This window comes from Schistocerca americana, chromosome 4 (assembly GCF_021461395.2).
Source record: "Schistocerca americana isolate TAMUIC-IGC-003095 chromosome 4, iqSchAmer2.1, whole genome shotgun sequence".
NCBI lineage: Eukaryota > Metazoa > Arthropoda > Insecta > Orthoptera > Acrididae > Schistocerca > Schistocerca americana.
The window spans coordinates 271,154,668-271,175,996 of record NC_060122.1 but is presented as its reverse complement, the minus strand read 5'-3'; positions in this window follow the sequence as shown (position 1 = coordinate 271,175,996).

Here is a 21,329-nt window from a genome sequence, read left to right as displayed (position 1 = left end):
ACTTGCACGAAGGACTAGACAATAGTAATGACAGTGACTGTGCAGTAACCAGAACGAATCACGAGTCGGCACAGGCTTCTTCTTCATGTGCCGTCTCCTCTAAGAAGGTTGGCTGTCATCATGGCAATTTCTGATCTTGATTTGGCTGATCTAAGGAGTTCTGACGTTGAACAGTTGTACCAATTTTTTCAATTGTCAATCCAGGATGTCCGTCTTCTACCCCTCGTTCTCTTCCCACAAATTTTCCCTTCTAGTATTATTTGCAATATTTTGTAATTTACTCCCCTAATAACATGGCCTAAATATTGTAGCTTCCTTACTTTAATAATTTTAATTAATTCTTTTTCCTTTCCCATTCTTCTTAGGACATCTTGATTAGTAATCCTCGACACCCAACTAATTCTAAGTATTCTTCTATATGCCCACATTTCGAAAGCTTCTAAACTGTTCATGTCCTTCTTTTTCAATGTCCACGCTTCCATTCCGTATAATAATTTTGAGAATACATAGCATCTTAGCAACCTCATTTTTGTGTTTAAACAAATGTCTCTCGAACAGAATGCATTTTTCATCTTATTAAAGATACTTCTGGCCTGTCCTATTCTCGATTTAATTTCTTCTGAGCTTTCAATCTCCTCATTTACAATTGTTCCGAGATATTTAAATTTACGTACTTGATCGACTCTTTCCCTATTGATTGTAAGATTTTCTTGTTGGTGTGTTTTAGATATCACCATGAACTTAGTCTTGCTTACGTTAAGAGTCAAGCCAAATTCTTCACTTTTTTCTGCGACTTTGTCAAGAAGTAATTGTAGATCTTTGAGGTTTCCAGCTAGTAGTGCAGTGTCATCAGCAAACCTAACATTGTTAATGTTTAGCCCATTCACTTTAATGCCAGCTATTTCATCTGATAGAGCTGCCTGGATTATGTCTTCTGAATACATATTAAACAATAAGGGTGAGAGAACGCAACCTTGTCTCACACCCCTCTTTATTTCTATATCATTCGATAACTCATTTTCTACCTTCACGGTTGCGGTTTGATTGTAGTAGAGGTTATATATAATGCGGATGTCTTTCTTATCAAGTGTTTTCTTTTCTAACAATTCTATGAGATGATCATGACGAACTTTGTCAAATGCTTTATTATAATCCAGGAAGCACACATATAGTGGCTGGTTAACCTCCATACATCGTTGCGCTAATATGTTAAAAGCAAACAATGCTTCTCTTGTACCGAGGGAACTTCTAAAACCGAATTGTGTTCCACTTATACCTTCTTCTACTTTTTTGTATATTCGTTGGTGTATAACTTTTGGAAATATCGGCACAGGCAGGCAACCCATAAGCGATAACTGGCCAACATACACGTCGTCCGACAAGACGACCGATTGACGACCAACCAAGGTGGTCCGCACTCAAGTGATATGTCTCGACAACTGTCGAGCTAGTCATGGCTGTCTGGACCTCACTGCAGCCGCACCCCGACTGCTGCGTCCTAAAGCAAACACTGCCAGGTCCGAACTGCGCTGCTGGCGCCTCCCAACTCTCTGCAGATCCGAACTAACTCTCAACACACGACAACCGGGAAGTAATAACAGTCAGCAAAGATAATATGCCAGGGCTTCTATCGATAAGCGCCGCTGCTGCCGCTTACGGGCAGCCAAGGCGGCAACTCAGTGACACCAGTAATTGAAATTAACATAACGAGGTGGTAGTACAGTAAAAACAGGATGTCAAATGAGATATGGCCGAACACGAGCCACGCACGGCTCAGTATCCTTGAGCAGAAAACATATCGCAACGTGGCAATATGATTGTTCACCGATATATGTGGAAAGATTGCTACCACAGTCGGTAACAGCGCATATTATACACATTTGTAGGTTGCATGTGATGTATTAGAAACAATAAATGTAGGTATTAAAAATCTGTTCAATAAGCCATCTAAGAAGTTTTGAGCATTAGAAGGGAAAAATGTAATATAGTAAATGTCATGTTCTTCACAGTGTAGGGACCCCCTTTTCATACACTAACTAGATAATCCACAGCTGTGCCGTGCTTGCGGCATCTTTGATACTCTCGCAGATTGTGTCTATCCTGTGTTTGTCCCTGGCCTTTGGCGGCCCACCAGCGGACGCCTGCCCGCACGAGGGCGCATAAACAGCGGCAGACGGGGATATAATGGCGTGCTCGGCTTGCGTTGAGGAGGTGACGCGCTAGTGGCGGTGTGCAGTTGGAGGGCCGGGGTTACTGAGGACGGGTGAGAGTTCTGTCGGGACGAAATTATCTGGAAGGTCGCCACTACACTATAGAGTGCCACTAACGCCGCCACGTCGGTGGGAGTTTAGCGGTTAGCTGCTCGACCGTTGGAGGAAGCGATCCTGCTCGGTGAAGCTCTATGAGCTCATATTGTGGAATGAGGCTTCTTGTAATGGGCAGTAATTTTGTTCGCAATCGGTAATTGAGTCACTGCATCTTGGTTCCCTACCGATCTGCATGGTATCTGTGTCGTTCCTCCTGTTCGCTATAGTGAGCCAAAGGCCATTGTTTGTGTTTCGCTACAAGGCTGTATCTGGCCTAGTTTCCGGACACGTTTTCGCGATTTCCACAGAGGTGACACACGTGGAACAGCGAGATGCGCATTTACAATTGGCGGTAGTATCGCGTCTTCGAGGTCTAAAAGGGCAGTGCATTGGCGGAGCTGTCATTTGTACTCAGGAGATCCATGTCAAAGAGTTTCCGACGTGATTACCGCTGCACGACGGGAGTTAGCAGACTTCGAAAGCGAAATGGTAGTTGCATCTAAACTCAGGGGACATTCCATTCCGGAAATCGTTAGAGGATTCGATATATCGAGATCCACACTGTCAAGAGTGTGCCGAAAGTATCTGAGTTCAGGCATTACCTCTCACCACGGACAACGCAGTGGCCAACGGCGTTCACTTAACGATCGAGAGCAGCGGCGTTTGCTTAGAGTTGTCAGTGCTAACAGACGAACAACACTGCGTCAAATAACCACGGCATCAATGTGTGACATACGGCGACCGTATCCACCAAGACAGTGCGGCGAACCTTTGGCGTTAATAGGCTGTGGCAGCAGACGACCGACGCGAGTGCCTTTTGCTAGCAGCACTACATGGCCTGCAACGCCTCTCCCCTAGTCGTGACCATATCTGTTGCACTCTAGACTACTGGAAAGCCGCGGCCTGGTGACACGAGTCGCGATATCTGTTGGTAAGAGCTGATGGTAGGGATCGAGAGTGACGCAAGCCCCACCAAGCCAAGGACCCCAAGTCGTCAACGAGGCACTGTACAAACTGGTGATGGGTCAATAATGGTGTGGGCTTTGTTTACATGGAATGGTCTGGGTCCTCTGGCCCAAACCGATCATTGACTGGAAGTGGCTATGTTTTGCTTCTTGGAGACCATTTACAGCCACGGATTTCACGTTACCAAACAACGATGTCATGTCACTGGGCCACAATTGTTCGCAATTGGTTTGAAGAACTTTCTGGACAGTTCGAGCGAAAGATTTGTTTACCCAGATTTCCTGACATGAATACCATCGAACATTCATGGGACATAATCGAGAGATCAGTTCGCGCACATCATTCACCCATTCACAGGCAACACTTCTGCAGTTATGGACGACTATAGAGGCACCATGCCTTAGATTTCTGCGGGGGATTTCCAATGTCTTTGATTCCATGCCACGTCGAGTTGCTGCTCTACACCCGCGGAAAGGAGGTATCGCATGACTTTTGGCATCTCGGTGTATGGTGAATGTTTATTATATTTTGGTTTTGTTGCCTACTCCCCACCTTACTGAGCAGCGTGGCGGGCTTGTTTGTGCGCGAAAGCCGCAATTTCTGTCAACTCATTTTGTAAGTTGCCTTCCTTGCATGTTACTTATTTCATACTCACCATCCTACTATAATTCACTAAGCGTCCTTTATTTTATTAAAGTATAATTTAGCGTACTTACAGTTAAGATTAACTGTAAGCTACCTGCAAGACATACTATCTGTTTAGCGACCCTCAGCCTTGCTTAATTCTCTGATATTTTGTAGTTTATTAAAATAGTGTTTAAAGCATTTACTGCTAAGGTTAACCGTAAGCTACCGGCCTGGCATATCATCAGTTCATTCTTTACCACCCTTTACATTCATTGACGGTTTTGACATTTTATTAGAATGGTGTGTAACACTTAGTACTTCCCCAATACATTGGAGTTCTGTATTAAATTGGAATAATGTTTATCGCTTTCAGTGCCTGTCAAACTTGTCTTATGCATTGGTGTTTTGTATTAGTCACAACAGCGTTTAATTCTGCCTACTCATGCGTGTTACCAGACAGATCAACAATTATTTAACGTCTTGTTTACCAAAGGCAATCGCGGAAATGGGCTCCATCGTATGCGTTGGTCCGTCTGGTGGTAGCAACGAAATCATTTTGTAAATTCCTCATACATCTGTGCAAAAGGAATCTACTTTGATGAGACTGCTAAGCCAACTGATTGTGGAGAGTCCGCAGTACTTGTCATTTACTGTTTTCCGACCTAGCCACCGGTGTAAGAAGTACCAGTATCTTGCCGTCTGTTGTATCGTCATCTCTGCCCACCGGGCTTAGCTGATTCCGTCTGTTTATTTAGTCGGCTATTGCCGCTGTTTTCTTTCCTTTAAACTCTGAAATTAAGCGTTTGTTTTGCTTGGTGACTTATATTTTAGTTGTTTAATGTAACTGATTTCTTCTGAAACGCGCTTAAGCAAATCTGAGCGAGACCGTCCAGAGGCAGTCTTTAGAATAAGTTTGATCTGACGATTTTGTCAGCCATTGTGTCATAAATTTATTTGTGTTTGAGCTTAAGAGTCTTTGAAGTAGTTACTAATTTCATGTAATTTACGTAAATCCTGAAGCACCTTCATCAACCGTAAACAATGTTGCATGGTCGCTGGCCGTTAATTGTTACCCCGTATCTGTAGTATATGCTACTCGTATTAAGACTATTTTTTATTTAAGATTGGTCTGTGTTGTCGTAAACTGTCCCGTATGGCCGAGGCGTCACGTTCCTCAATGAAAACTGTATTTCGGGAAATGGCTTCACCCTGGTAGATGTTTGTTTTTGGTGCTTAAGCAGTTTGTGCACTTGCTGAGAGTAGTTACTTGCTTGACCCTGATCTGTACTTCTCTGTTAACCACTTACACTATAACTGCCTAATACTTAATTTTCATTTCTATTTTTATTTTAATTTCTTCCTTCACTGCGGGAGACATTCATTATTCGGCCTTCAGGCGGTTACACGGTTGCTTAGAATAACTATTTGCTTGATCTTGACCTGTAATTCTCCATTATTCACTTTAACTGCAGTTGTTTAATAGTTTATCAGTTAGTATTCTTGGATTGTTTGTTAACGAGAAACGCCGTAGGGCGGTCAATAATGTTGTTGCAACTGTATTGAATTATTTGATAATTTCATTTTGGCTCCCTAACGTGAGGCTATCTTTTGTCGTTTTCTTAATTATCATCTTACCCCTTGCATTTCAAGAATTATATTTAACTTCCTGTTTTCTCATGTAAAATGTTAAAGTTTTTATTAATAAATTGCTCATACCTTCTTTTGTGGGCCCCATGCCATTCCACACCCCAACCAACTACCTACCGCTTCAACAGCATTGCTACATGCCCTATAAATGAAGCTGATTCAGAGGAACTGTCTTCGTATGGTATTTAGGAGTCCCTCTGGTGACAAACCAGGGACTTCCATAAATATACTGACTTATTGTTTTATGTGGAACGGTCTTCAGAAGAAGATAAAGTTAATGACGAAATATTTTCCCGTGTTAATCGCTTCGCTATATTGGAATCTACGTGCGCATATGTAAATTTCCATGAATTCGTGGCCCTGGTCACAGAAAGTAAAGTCTTCTCGGTTGTGACCGCATCGTATTTCTTCTATACCATCAACATTTCGACTCCTCATGTGGAATCTTCTTCACTACCTTGTGGTGTTCGTGTCTGACTGAACACACAGTGTGCTGTAGACATTTCCCAGCTGAGGGCTTGAAACGTTGATCGTGTAGGAAATATATGACGCCGCCTAACAACTCAGAAGACTTCGCCTTCCATGAAAGAGTACGGCTAGCAGCGAAAAAAAAGTTTAATTTTATTGCATGAAGTAATGCTTCATATTTGAGCGTGTGCCAATGACACGAATGAAGCTTTTCAAAGGTTATTAGGATGGCTATTCGAAAATTCAGGTCCGATCGATCGCGAAATGGAAATCGCAATGAAAATGCCATGAATTTCGCGTGCATGTGTTGGACAGTGTCAATATGCCTATCGATTGCGCCACTTTCCTCTTTTCAGTTCCGAGCACACAGTGAGCACTTCAGTATGCTCAGAGAATAGTATCTCCCGCCAAGTATGAGCATCTGTGAGATATTTCGCCTGATTTTATGCAGCCCACACAATGTAACTGTCATGCATTTCCATCTTCGTGACAATTCTTGGTCGCACACTGCAGGGGTAGTGTCGATGCTCCTGCGGCGTTCTCGATTTAATCACCCAGCATACAACCCGGACTTGACTCCCTCTGATTTTTATCTCTGCTTGTATGAACCATAGACTATTAAGACAATATTGTGGCACAAACAATAAGTCCCTAATCGGCGTCGAGAATTGTCAGAAAGTACAGGTGGCTGCCTTCTATGAGGAGGGCATTGGAAAGTGGGTACCACGCCACGACAAATGCAAATATCTCAGTTGGAGCGGTGTCTGTGTAGACAAGTAGCTGGAGGGTGTAGTTAACTGTAGCAAGTAAAACATTTTTGATTTTCGCTGTGGTTCCATTTAGCGAGCAATCGGGCGTTACTTTCTGAATAACCCTCGTAAATTTATTTCCTGGCATTAAGGTGAGAGCCATGTTTTGCTTTCTTCTTCTGAAAAACAGTTAACAGATTTTCCACACTGAGAGACAATACTTTTTTGTACTTGCTTAGAAGAAAGTATTAAGATTTACTAAACAGAAATTGCATCTCCATTACTAAAAAGCAAAAACAAAAAAAAATAAAAAATGCCATAATGCCTGTTGTGAAAACTGCTTGAGTCAACACACTTGTAAATATTGAAGAATGTACTACATATTCTGTATTGAGAGAGGACAAGTTACTTTCTCACCTATTTTTCGTATATGGAAAACTATTAAAGATTTTGTTACAACTTTACGCACCTTGAGCGAGAATCTAGAAATTTAACAGTCTGAGCAGACGTTAATGGAGCCTGATAGGGCGCTAAAAGCATGAGGTACTTTTATGGTTCTTATCTCGCAGAAATGGCATGTTGGAAGTTGAAAGCAACTGGCGAAACATGGCAGACAGTACAGCACCTAGTTGAGACAGGTCTCCAGCAGAACAATGCTAAGCTACCTGCTGTGGCGCCAGTGGAAGGCTGGGCTGGGGTCGACAGACTAAAGGGATGTGTCAACACAGTGGAGTCGTAAACTGGGCATTGTGTGCAGAACCATGCATAATAAAAATTCACAAGTTTTCCTGTTTGCTGATACTGCAAATAGGTCTGTAACCCATTTCCATCGGCCGCCTCGGTTGTATAAGAAACTCCAGCATCAGAGAAATGTTTAGAAATAGAATATTTATTACACCTCATAGCTAGGACTAACATGCACCAAGGTACAGTCGATTTAGATAAAGATCTTTAAGATTGTATCTGTTTGCTTGTTGCTGTGGGAAGTGACATGTCAAGAGACGCTGGTTTCTTAACTCTTGCACTGGTTGACAAGAGTTTGTGCTGTCATGTAGGAGGGCAGATTTAGTGCCTCTAAAGCCCAGTGATTGGCTCAAGATGACGTGAAGGCAGTGTCGTTTGTGCACTTTGTGGGAAAACAGAATTTTTTATCTTGAGAGGTGCGAAGCACTCGGATTCTGGACTTTAGTCGAACCTCTGGCATGCGTGGTTGGTGCTTTGGACCTTATAACACTACCTTCATTATACGTCATTCTTACCCTAACTACTGGACATTAAGTCCTGTCACAGGAAAAGCCACATATAACACTAGCCTTGGTTACACAAGCTAATGTTACCCTCTGAGAGGATTTTCGAAACTTTGAACGCGTGTTTGCTAATGAATGAAGGTATCAGACTCTAATTTTGAATATATTGCAGTTAACAGAGAAAAACTAAACAGGCTTTAACTTCGAGGTTTCATGAAAGAAGAAAAGTTCACACGAATGAAACAATACACAGTCGTCAGCCCAGTTAGGCACATTAATTTGGAAATATATGCTTAATAAAATTAAATGTTAGTTATTGAAGTTAATTTCAGCAATATTTCTGTTTTGCATAGCACACAGGATACAAACGGACACAGGGTACTCTGAGCTGTGGGTGGCAGCAGTTATCAATAATGCACAAACTAGTAATCATAGAAAGCAAAATTATAACCAACTCATAATAATAATAACAGCTACAACCACGATCATTATGTGACTCAGTACTGAGATGTTACTGCAGAAAACACCGAACTAAAGATGAACATGGAGGGACTTCTAACTTAACTAACACATAAATACCACAAGTAAATAACACTGTTAACACTCCCATTTATAGAAATATATCAAATTTCCTTAGTAGTAATAATACTCCATTTATCTTTCTAATATGAGGAGAATATGGTGGGGACCCATAAAGGGATATTGTATCACTAGTCAAACTAGCAAAATTCAATTCAACTAAATTTAATTCTTATCTTCACATGTAGCAGTTCATGGTTTTACTCCTTTCAAGGCATATTATTCAACACTGATGCTCGATGAACTTCAAAAATTCGTTCATAGTAGTAATCAAAACTAAACTGAGTTTCAAATGAGTATAACTTATTTGCCTTTTTTCATCACTTGTGAAGCAGATGTTTTAGACAGTAACATTTACACAGTCTCGCACTGAATTTTTGCAAAACGATACTTTGCAATAAACTGAGATCACTTTAGCAACATTCTAACTAGCTTCAATTCTTGCTAATCATTGCACATTTAACAAATATAAATAAATCACTAGTTTATTTCAAAAAGGACACTCGGTTTTCTAAACACTTAGGAGGGGATCCCGCGTAGGTTCATGATCAGGATAAAAGTTAGGGTTCTAAACACAGGTTTATCTGTATGCATGAAGCTGGCGGAGCAGTTTCTAAGTTGTGGTGGCAAGCGACGTAGCAGCTAGCTGTACTCAAGGCTGTTGATGTTTGAATGCCCTATACAATTTCTTCTTGGCGACGGATATTTAATGTGTTAGAGCCATTCTTTATTGCCGAGAGTACCATGCAACATCCAAATCCACATACGAGGCAAAATTCCTTGCAAAGCGGCTTCTAAATGCCTCCATTGGCGCCGTCAGTGTGTGCCTTGCAACGTCAAGCCACTGACTGCGTATGGTTCCCACGAAGTAGCCGCCCAGTTCGAACGCCAAAACCACCTTTTACATGAAGCCAAGCCACTTCCGTTGCGGAGGGACTTCACTACATCTTTTACATTTTACAACACAAGTGTCCTATGCACGCACCAGTTTCCAATAACATTGTTTTTCTTTTAAATATACAAATATTATAAAATTTCATTTTAAACGTCATTTGGCTATTTCTACATATACATTAAAACTTTAAATTTCCTGTCACAAATCAACTACCTTAACTAACAAAGAATAAACACTTCATAATTACAGACACAAAATCACATAATATAAACCTACTTCTAATCGATATAAGTGTTACAACCTGTCCTGAGACTGACTTCATTTGCAGTTAGTTAGACTGGAGGGCCATTGGTGAAGTTCTTACTGTACTGACGGTGTGACTTCAAACGTCTGGGACTAATCGTCTGACGAGGGCACACTTATTCGTTTTTGGTTCACCAGTCTCGACGTTGGCCGCGCAGAATAGCCGAGCGGTCTAAGTCGCTGCAGTCATGGACTGTGCAGCTGGTCCTGGCTCTGAGCACTATGTGACTTAACATCTATAGTCATCAGTCCCCTAGAACTTAGAACTACTTAAACCTAACTAACCTAAGCTGGTCCTGGCGGAGGTTCGAGTCCTCCCTAAGGCATGGATGTGTGTGTTTGTCCTTAGGATAATTTAGGTTAAGTAGTGTGTAAGCTTAGGGACTGATGACCTTAGCAGTTAAGTCCCATAAGATTTCACACACATTTGAACAAGTTTCGACGTTTGGTCTCGTAGTTCCTTGGTACGACCAGGGAACACGTGTGTCACACACTGAAATCTACCATGATTTCAGGGCTCTGGTAGAGAGTAAATTGCGATCCGTCTGCCTGACCTCTAGACCATGAGATTTTTGCATCTCTTTCATGGCCGCGATCGATTCACAGGTGCCGCCTCACGCCTCACCTCCGCCGCACACATCTCGCCAGCTGCGAGTTACATACATCGCTGCACGAAACAAACAGAGAAAAGGACTGCTGCTCTGGCCTTGTCAGAGCGTACAGATCTCAATCGCCACTTGCTCTCAGTTGTACCTATATTGAGAAACTTCTATAGACTATCAGTCAAAGTCTGCTCAGCGTCAGATCAATTCAGATTGCGCTATCCACACTTTTAGGGCCAGGGTGCTTACTACGGCCACCCAGGATCCTTGTCCATTGTTCCCTTAACCCAACTATTAGTTGTTTACAGTATTCAGTCAGTAACTATAATTTATGTCTGTTTTTTCTTTTGAAACATAAATGTTGTTAGTTAATTTTACTACATTCTCAATCATTTTTTCAACAGTCACACCACAGGTTTACCATCATTGTGGCGTCCCATGCCTGGATACCTTTCAGCATCCATACAAGTTATAGAAATGGCTGTAAATATGTATGTATGCTTCACATCTCCTGCGTCACTGGAACGATTTCAACCAAACGTGGTGCATATTCAGTTACTGTCCGGAAGGAATCACTGTGGAGATAAGAACCACCCACATATCATAGGGTTGGGGATGGGGTGTGAAAAACTAGTGTAGCCTAAGATGATAGAATACCCATACTTTACTCACATAGTCCTTGAGAATGAGAGCACTTAGGATGTTGCAATGTACTTTACACGTAATTTCAAACCTTTACTAAACTTTTTCTCGCTGACGAACCTTTAAAATGATTAAAGGGATTCGCTGTTCACGCAGTAAAACTGTTACACTTGACACATTTTGCAGGCAGTATTCACATATTGTAAGTAGGCTGTTTAGGTTTTTTATTGGTAACGCCACCTCTGTATGAAAATCACTGGCTGTGCTGTGTGCAGTCTGTGGCTGCTTTGCATTGTTGTAATACTGCCATTGTAGTGTTGGGCAGCGGCAGCTGGATGTGAACAGCGCGTAGCGTTGCGCAGTTGGAGATGAGCCGCCAGCAGTGGTGGATGTGGGGAGAGAGATGGCGGAGTTTTGAAATTTGTCATGAACTGCTATATTTATATATGATGATATCAAGGTAAATACATTGTTTGTTCTCTATTAATATCTTTCATTTGCTAACTATCCCTATCAGTAGTTAGTGCCTTCAGTAGTTTGAATCTTTTATTTAGCTGGCAGTAGTGGCGCTCGCTGTATTGCAGTAGCTTGAGCAGCGAAGATTTTTGTGAGGTAAGTGATTTGTGAAAGGTATAGTTTAATGTTAGTCAGGGCCATTCTTTTGTAGGGAATTTTGAAAGTCAGATTGCGTTGCGCTAACAAAATATTGTGTGTCAGTTTAAGCACAGTCCTGTATAATTGTTCAAAGGGGACGTTTCATATGTCGACCCTTAGCCTAGGATACCTCACTGGAATCTTCTGATTTATTTCTTGTAGTTTGTGTAATTAGTGTAGATTTTGTTGATTGCTAGCGCGTAATTATAGAGAGAATTTCCTTTGTAGTTGCAGTCTTTCATTGTTGTATAGTAAAACAGTTGTGGCATGCATGTAGATTTGCACCAAGTATTTCGCAGCTGCGCTTGCAATTAACTAGATATTATTTTCAGTGCTATGTTAATGTGTTCTCTTATTTTTGCTCTTCAAATTGTGTTTTTCTGTGTTGTCGTGTGAAATACTGTAACAATAATGGCGTGTGAAAAACGTAATACTAGGCTCCAAAGTAAACTGAGAAATGACAGTGAAAATGAAAGCAGTGTGTTAGCGCCACCGAGTAATGAATTAACTGATGTTCAAAGTAGTAATTTGATAATTGTGCATAGGGAAATGGAGCGGGCGGCAAACAATGGCGTGGACAGTGAAACAATTAGTGAAGAGGGAAGCATTATCGATCGATCGGTCGGCAACAGCTCGCCTCAGGAATCCGAAATGATAGGACACAATTTTGCAAACACTGTAGATTCAGGTTTTGCGTCCTCACCGTTTTCTCAAATGAGTCAAGACACGTTTTCCGCTTGTCAAAATGTGAATGTTGCCGGTGCAAATTCACTGCCGAAAAGCACTGAGGAACATGTTTCAGACACCAGTGCATTGTTATTACAGTTAATGCAACAAATGGGACAAAGGCTACAAAAGTTAGACACAACGCTTGAACAAAATCAGAAACAAACACAGCAACAGTTACACACAATGGAACAAAATCAGAGACAAACACAGCAGAATCTTAAAAAGTTAGACACAATGGAACAGAATCTTCAAAAGTTAGACTCATTGGAGGATTTAACTACTGAGTTACATCACATTGAATCGAAATGTCAAAAAGTCTGTAATGACGTAAAAACACAAATTTGTGAGCATTTCCAACCTATTTTTTCGCGTCATGAAAATGCATTACAGAATCATGAAGCAGCCATAAAAGAACTGCAAACTATTGTTCATGAAAATCACAACACCTTGCAAGCTAAAATTGACTCAGTTGCATCTACCGATTCGGTTACGCAACTTGCAAAAACTCAGGAAAACTTAAAGGACACAGTAGATACTCTGAAACTTGGTTCAGAAAAACATACAGAGGAAATAATTTCACTATCGGATAAAGTAGCAGAACTTTCAGATCAGTTCACTAACTTATCTACAAAGGTAGATGATGATCTGAATAACACAACACCTGTAGCCTTCACTGACACTGAAGAGTATGTAGAAATTAGAAAATTCAAACAAAATCAAAATCAAATCAATACACAACACCAAAGAGAAATCCGGGAAGTACAAGATCAGCTGACACAGGTAATACAAGAATTACGTATTTCAGAGGACACTCGCGCTCCAACACGGGAAGAGGGACTTAGAAATACGGAAAAGCCGCAAAATAATAACACAGGGCATTTCGGAAGTTATGAAAGAAATTGGCAATGTGCACCGAATTTTGAGATGGAACGGCCGACACGACCTAACAATGACCGATATGCGACTCGCCGACATGATGATTTTGACTATAAGCTGTTCATTACTACACGTAAATTCAAAACATTTAAGAATTATGGCAACGACATTCATCCACAAGCATGGCTCCATCAATTCTCTCATTGTTTTCCTCCCAACTGGTCGTTAGAACACAGATTAGAATTTATGTGTGGCTACTTGGAGAAGGAACCAGCTGTAAGAATGCGATCGGTAATTCACGATTGCCACAGTGAAGGAGAGTTTTACCATGCCTTCCTCTCAGCATATTGGTCTCAAGCTACACAAGACTGTGTAAAATATAGCATCATGATGATGAAACACTTTGAACAATCTGAATTTTCCAGTCTTGTCAAATATTTTGAAGACATGTTGCATAAGAATCAATATCTTTCAAACCCATACAGCCCCTCAGAACTCATCCGCATTTGCTTACTCAAATTGCCTGAACATTTACGACATATTATTTTAGCAGGACGTTGCAAAGACGACATTGAAGCATTTCAGGGACTTTTACAAGAATTAGAAATTGACACTGACAATCGCGGAACGCGAAAGCAGGAACACAACAATTACAGGTCACATCCGTCGCAATTCCGCGATGAAAGAAGTAATAACTTGACACGACAAGGCTATTCTCACAACACAAATCGTGACCAAAACAGACACCACCCGTATGACAACCGTTGGCAGAGTAGTAATAACTACAGGGAAAGATCACCTCTCCGTGGTAATGACTATCACAGAGACAATAAGAGAAACAGACAATATGGGAACCAAAATAAATACTATCAAGGGAGACAGAATAACTTTAGACGCAACGGATCAGCGCGCAGTTACGATTCAAGGAGAAATTCTCCACCATGTGACCGACAAGAAAGAAACTATGGAATCTACCGACATGACGACAGACGATATGATCGTAACGACAGACGTCAAGTTCATCAGAACTGGCGGGATTCTAACACGGCTGGGCCCTCTTGGCAAGGCGAATTTGTAGAAGTTAGGTCTCCTAATCCCAATAACGACGCGCGCCAACAAAGAGACAGACAATGACTCGCACCGCAGGCAGCCGCGTGCGCCGGCTGGCTCAGAGAAAAATAACAAAGACGCGAACCTTGAGAAAAGATTTAGCATTCCTTACCGACGTGTAAAACATGACAATTGCTTTGCAGTTGAAAGTCTGCCTACTAGGAAGAGTAAAGGTTTACACCACATTTCACATGTAAAACCGTTTATTGAAAGATAATCTGCTATTTAACTTAGTCTTTGTCATAAAATTTTTCGCTTCACATTACTAATACGCTTTGTCAGACTTAGAATCTGTTAACATACAACAATGTTTGAAGTTAAATATCCAATCAAGAATCAAGAGAACTTATTTAAACAGAAATTACGAATGCATTGTTATTGCGAACAGACGACACAGTGTAATTGTGTGTGTACATTCTTCCTTGTTAGTTGCACGATTAGAACATTTACCAGTACTGCTAATGAGATTTTAATGCAACATTTTGGTTTACTTGAAAATACATTCCGGATTTAAAGTACTTTCTGTGAGATACCAGATGAGACAATAGTTAGTTTATGTGACAGCTACACGATTTTATCACGACGCTACTAATGAGTGACAATTTACAATGTTGAATTTGCGGTGTTTCTGTTTTATATCTGCACAGTTTTCTGAATTCTTCTGCAAAGTAAAATATGTTTTAGTAGTAACTTTTGTGGTATAGCAACAATGAGACAGCCTTTTTCGTGGCATAACAATACGTTACTGTACAGTACTTTCTTCATCACGCCAATAAGCATAATAACTACGATATCTATACGCAAAGCATTTCATTTTTGTTTATCATGAGGTAAGTACATTGACTTCTGCAGAACTTAGCTTTCGGAGGAAAATAACTACGACACTTCCACAGAGATTATCTTACAACAAGATGCACATTTACCGCTACAGGACACGCATTTCAGTGATTAATTTTGTACTTAAAACATTTATTTTTAAAGATTTTTGAATTACAAAGAAAGTTTTCCGTGATATATTTCATTCCATTGGTGTAATCTGTAACACCTGAGGGTATAATTACATTAATCCTCAGGGGGGTACACGCCTACTTTGTGTACCATGTGTTTGGCAAGCACAAGGAACCCTAGCTAATATGGTATTTGCTTATATAACTTTACACATCGGTACCATATTTCTCTAACACACAAATTACACAGCTATCTGATCATTTTTTTTCTACATCAGTGACACATGTTTACGCAATACACAGTTGGGTAACTTCACACTTATGAAACTGTATTTTGTCTGTACTGTGTGAACTCTTCATATTTTTTTTCGGAATCATTGTGATACTATGAGAGCTTTGAATGATGTATTTGGTATGGATTCATGATTTTTAAAGTACGTTTGAGGTAGATGACACTATTGAAATGAGCAGAGAATTTTTTTTACGTTTTGAAATTATTGTAGGAAGTTACGACGATTTTGAGATTTGACTGAAGTGTTATGATGTTATTATTACGACGACGATGTGTATCATGTTGTTGAGGAATGTTTATTATGCTACATATTTCTCATGATGAAATATTGAAGAAGTGTCGACGAATATGTATATGTATAATAAGATAAGGAATAAGGAGTAGGGGTTAGGGACTCTGATTTATGAAAAGGTTGTTGGAAACCAAGAATCGTACTTTAAGAGTTATGAAATGTGTGTGTATATGCATGAATGTATTACAATGCAGACGAAAATTTTTTGGACACTGTTATATTCATAGGATTTTGTTTCTACACATTTGCAAAGTAAATTCTCGACCTGTGAAATTTTGTATATATGACTGTCACTGTAGCGGAAACTGCTGTCGTAAATATTTCCGTACGAAAGTTAAGTGACCACCTGCACATAATGCGTCGTGGGCCCCCAGGTGTGTCAGACGCCTGGAGAACAAGCCATTAGTGTGAGTGCCTCGTCAGAAGCACAGGTAGAAAAAAAAGAAAGGGAAGGCCATTGTCCGCGCTACTGACATCTCCTTGTTGAAAGCATACTGTGGAGCTCGTAATTTATGATATTTACTGAAATGCCTAATGAAACGATGAGAAACATTTCACAGCTATTGCCTTGCTAGTTAAGAAAAATGCCATATGGCTTGCTTTATGTATTTATTTACACATTTTGTTTAATATCAAGTTTCTAGCTGCACTGCAGCATTGGTTAAAATAAAATTTTATAGATGTACTAATATAAATATTTTCTGTGTACAGATCGAGTATATAATAATTTTTTTCAAAAAAATGAGGGAGCACAAAGCGACATTTACCTTCACAGGAACTGCATTCATAATTTTCTTTTCAAGTACTTGGTAATTTCTTTTGTAGAATAAATTGTGATGCATCACTCTAATGTTAAGATGTGACATAGGTATTAGACATGGCCATTTTAGTGTAATATTTTTTCTGCTTGCGCTATGTCATGTTTAGGTATAAGTTGCTGCTGTTTGCCAGGCATAGTGTTATTGAATTTGACTTTTGCTAATTTATACTGTAGCTTGCTTTGCAATTTTCCATTTTTTTCATTGCTGTTTATAATAATTGTTTTACATGCTGCTGCATTGCCTCGTCCCTTAGTTTAGCATCTGAGCTCAGTAGATTTAAGTTAGCTTAAGAGGGGGTAGACTATATGAGAAACTGACTATGGAGAATAGGTAAAGAATGCATTGCGAAGTTATATAAAAAGGATTTGGGCCCAAATGAGTATTGTACAATCAGAAATAATTATTTTGAAAGAAATATGAACAGAATACAGAAAGCATGCTTGGATAAGATTTTTTTTGGTGGAAGCAAAGGTTGAAATAAGACGAAAGATCTATAGAATGAAGTTTTGGGATGGACTGCAGTACCACATGTTACTCTGAAAACGAACCCTGTCCTTTCCTATTGGTGTTATCCCACTATGTGTTTGTGTACCCTTGTGTATTTGTTTTCTTCCTGTCTCTGTGTAGTTTCATAGAATTTTTTTCTCTTTTAATATTAAGCTACATTCACTATGATGAGGAATACTGTTATCCTCAAATACAATTGGCATTAATAATATGTTATTTACTTTGTAAAGATGTTAGACATTATTCATTCTGTTTAAATGCTCATGTGTGAAGTTGATGTTTCGCAAGTTATTCTGATCTATGTATGTACTCATGTCATAATTCCTGTCACACTGACGTATATGTCTATTTCTATTCTTTTGTAACGCCTGTTTTACTACTAATGTTATCTGTATTGTTATGTTCTTTAATGATGTATTTTGTACCTTTGTTATTGTATTCTTATGTTATAAAATTGTATAGACACCAGTTCTTCAAATTAAGTTACATTTCACTGCACACGTTTCTGTTGGTCATAGTATATGGACAATATGTGAGAAGTAGGGACTGATAGTGTTTGCACATGTGTTGGTAATTCAGCAAGGGACTGGATAACAGCATTGCTGGTTCTAAGGACAATTAAAAGAAAAACTTTCTGAGTGCACAAGTGGTGGTTTATGGACTTGCTATATTCTCCGCAAGAATCTTCAATGGTGATTGTGCACCTGCACAGTCGCAACAGATGGCTGCTGGCCGTCTCTACAAGGACTACAGTGGGTCTGCATCTATGATGACCCACCAATACCATTATTTCTACAAGGACTGCAGTGGGTCTGCACCTCTGGTGGCCCACCAATACCACAATCTCTACCAGGACTCCAGTGGGTCTGCTCTGTGATGACTTACCTACCAATATTCATCAAAACTTCGAATGACTCTGCTGTGGGTTTGCTATGTTGTGGCCCATTACCTGTCTGCTTGTCAAGAGTCAGCACTGTCTTTCCGTTGAAAGGACAACACTACTTCTTCAAGACTGCATGGAAATCCACTACTTCTATGTGCAATTTCTTTTACTAATGAGAAACTGTAATTACTATTATGATGAATGATCATGACTATCTTTATGGACTGTGAGAAAATTTTAGCTTTTGACCAACATAATATCAATAAGTGTGTGCATTTGATTTCTTTGTTATTGTAATTATGAAAAATTTTTCAAATCTGTATTGGCCACTGCCCAATCCCATTTGTAAAATATTTTTGTGGGGAGCATGGGGGCTATGTAAGTAGGCTGTTTAGGTTTTTTATTGGTAACGCCACCTCTGTATGAAAATCACTGGCTGTGCTGTGTGCAGTCTGTGGCTGCTTTGCATTGTTGTAATACTGCCATTGTAGTGTTGGGCAGCGGCAGCTGGATGTGAACAGCGCGTAGCGTTGCGCAGTTGGAGATGAGCCGCCAGCAGTGGTGGATGTGGGGAGAGAGATGGCGGAGTTTTGAAATTTGTCATGAACTGCTATATTTATATATGATGATATCAAGGTAAATACATTGTTTGTTCTCTATTAATATCTTTCATTTGCTAACTATCCCTATCAGTAGTAAGTGCCTTCAGTAGTTTGAATCTTTTATTTAGCTGGCAGTAGTGGCGCTCGCTGTATTGCAGTAGCTTGAGCAGCGAAGATTTTTGTGAGGTAAGTGATTTGTGAAAGGTATAGTTTAATGTTAGTCAGGGCCATTCTTTTGTAGGGAATTTTGAAAGTCAGATTGCGTTGCGCTAACAAAATATTGTGTGTCAGTTTAAGCACAGTCCTGTATAATTGTTCAAAGGGGACGTTTCAATATATCAGTGAATGTACCAGGAAAACTACATCATTGTACAACTCTTAGTTCAGGAGACGTACCATCATAAATACTGACAAGCGTGAAAAACAACACGTTTAAATTTATTGATTCGCTGTTACTAACACTACTCGTAACAGTTTTTGCAGACGGTATTAAAATATGCCACTGAATGTACTTACAAAAATAAATCATTTTACGACAGATAATTGAGAAGCTATGACGTCATAAACACTGAGATGTTTGATAATCTGTTCCATTACGCATGACGTTTCAATTTATCACCGTTTCTCTACTAACGCTATTCACAACACTTTTTGCTGGCAATATCCGCATCTGCCGCTGAATGTACACTACTGGCCATTAAAATTGCTACACCAACAATAAATGCAGATGATAAACGGGTATTTATTGAACAAATTTATTATAGTAGAACTGACATGTGATTACATTTTCACGCAATTTGGGTGCATAGATCCTGAGAAATCAGTTCCAAGAACAACCACCTCTGGCCTCTGCCCATGCAGCTCCAACACGATACCACAGTTCATCAACAGTAGTGACTGGTGTATTGTAACGAGCCATTTGCGCGGCCACCATTAACAAGACGTATTCAGTTGGTGAGAGATCTGGAGAAAGTGGTGGCCAGAGCAGCAGTCGAACATTTTCAGTATCCAGAAAGGTCCGTACAGGACTTGCAACATGTGGTCGTGCATTATCCTGCTGAAATGTAGGGTTTCGCAGGGATCGAATGAAGGGTAACGTCCACTGTTCAAAGTGCCGTCAATGCGAACAAGAGGTGACCGAGATGTGTAACCAATGGCACCCCATACCATCACGCTGGGTGATACGCCAGTATGGCGATGACGAATACACGCTTCCAATGTGCGTTCACCGCGATGTCCCCAAACACGGATGCGACCATCATGATGCTGTAAACGGAACCTGGATTCATCGGAAAAAATGACGTTTTGCCATTCGTGCACCCAGTTTCGTCATTCAGCACACCATCGCAGGCGCTCCTGTCTGTGATGCAGCGTCAAGGGTAACCGCAGCCATGGCCTCCGAGCTGATAGTCAATGCTGCTGCAAATGTTGTCGAACTGTTCGTGCAGATGGTTGTTGTCTTGCAAACGTCCCCATCTGTTGACTGAAGTATCGCGACGTGGCTGCACGATCCGCTACAGCCATGCGGATAAGATGACTGTCATCTCGACTGCTAGTGATACGAGGCCATAGAAATCCAGCGCAGCGTTCCGTATTACCCTCCTGAACCCACCGATTCCATATTCTGCTAACAGTCATTGGATCTCGACTAACGCGAGCAGCAATGTCGCAATACAATAAACCGCAATCGCGATAGGCTACAATCCGACCTTTATCAAAGTCGGAAACGTGATGGTACGCATTTCTTCTCCTTACGCGAGGTATCACAACAACGTTTTACCAGGCAACGCTGGTCAACTGCTGTTTTTGTATGAGAAATCGGTTGGAAACTTTCCTCATGTTAGTACTTTGTAGGTGTCACCACCGGCGCCAACCTTGTGTGAATGCTCTGAAAAGCTAATCATTTGCATATCACAGCTTCTTCTTCCTGTAGGTTGAATTTCGCGTCTGTAGCACGTCATCTTCGTTTTGTAGCAATTTTAATTGCCAGTAGTGTATCTACAAAAACAAATCATTGTACGACAAATAGTTCAGGAGTTATGACACCGTAAACACTGAGATGCTTGGGAAACTGCCTCAACGTGCATGAAGTTTTAATTTATTACTGCTCTACTAATAACTCCATTCAGAAAACATTTCGTAGATAGTGGGCATATATAGCACTAGACGTACCTGCACAATTAAATGATTATCCAGCATGTAGTTCAGGAGGTAGTGCAACATTGAGCATGAAACTTCAGAGCAAAATTCGCTAGACTTAGAAGTGAAATACATGTAAAAATACGGTTGAAATCTGGTAAGTATGTTTGAAATATATTTGACATAAACGTTTACGGGCAAAGAAATGGGTAAAACCTTCACCTAAATCCCTGGAACGATTTCAGTCAAATTTGGTACACCTGTTAATTACAATGTGGAAAGAAACATTGCAGATGTAAGAGCAACCAGCTCCCTGTTGGGGGTGAGTGTCATAACGTGGAGAGAGGAAGGACGATGGGGAGATTGACAGCGAGGGGGAAGGAGAAGATAGGCACAGGTTGGGAGAGGATGTGATAGACAGACATGGGGGATGGGGGAAACGAACA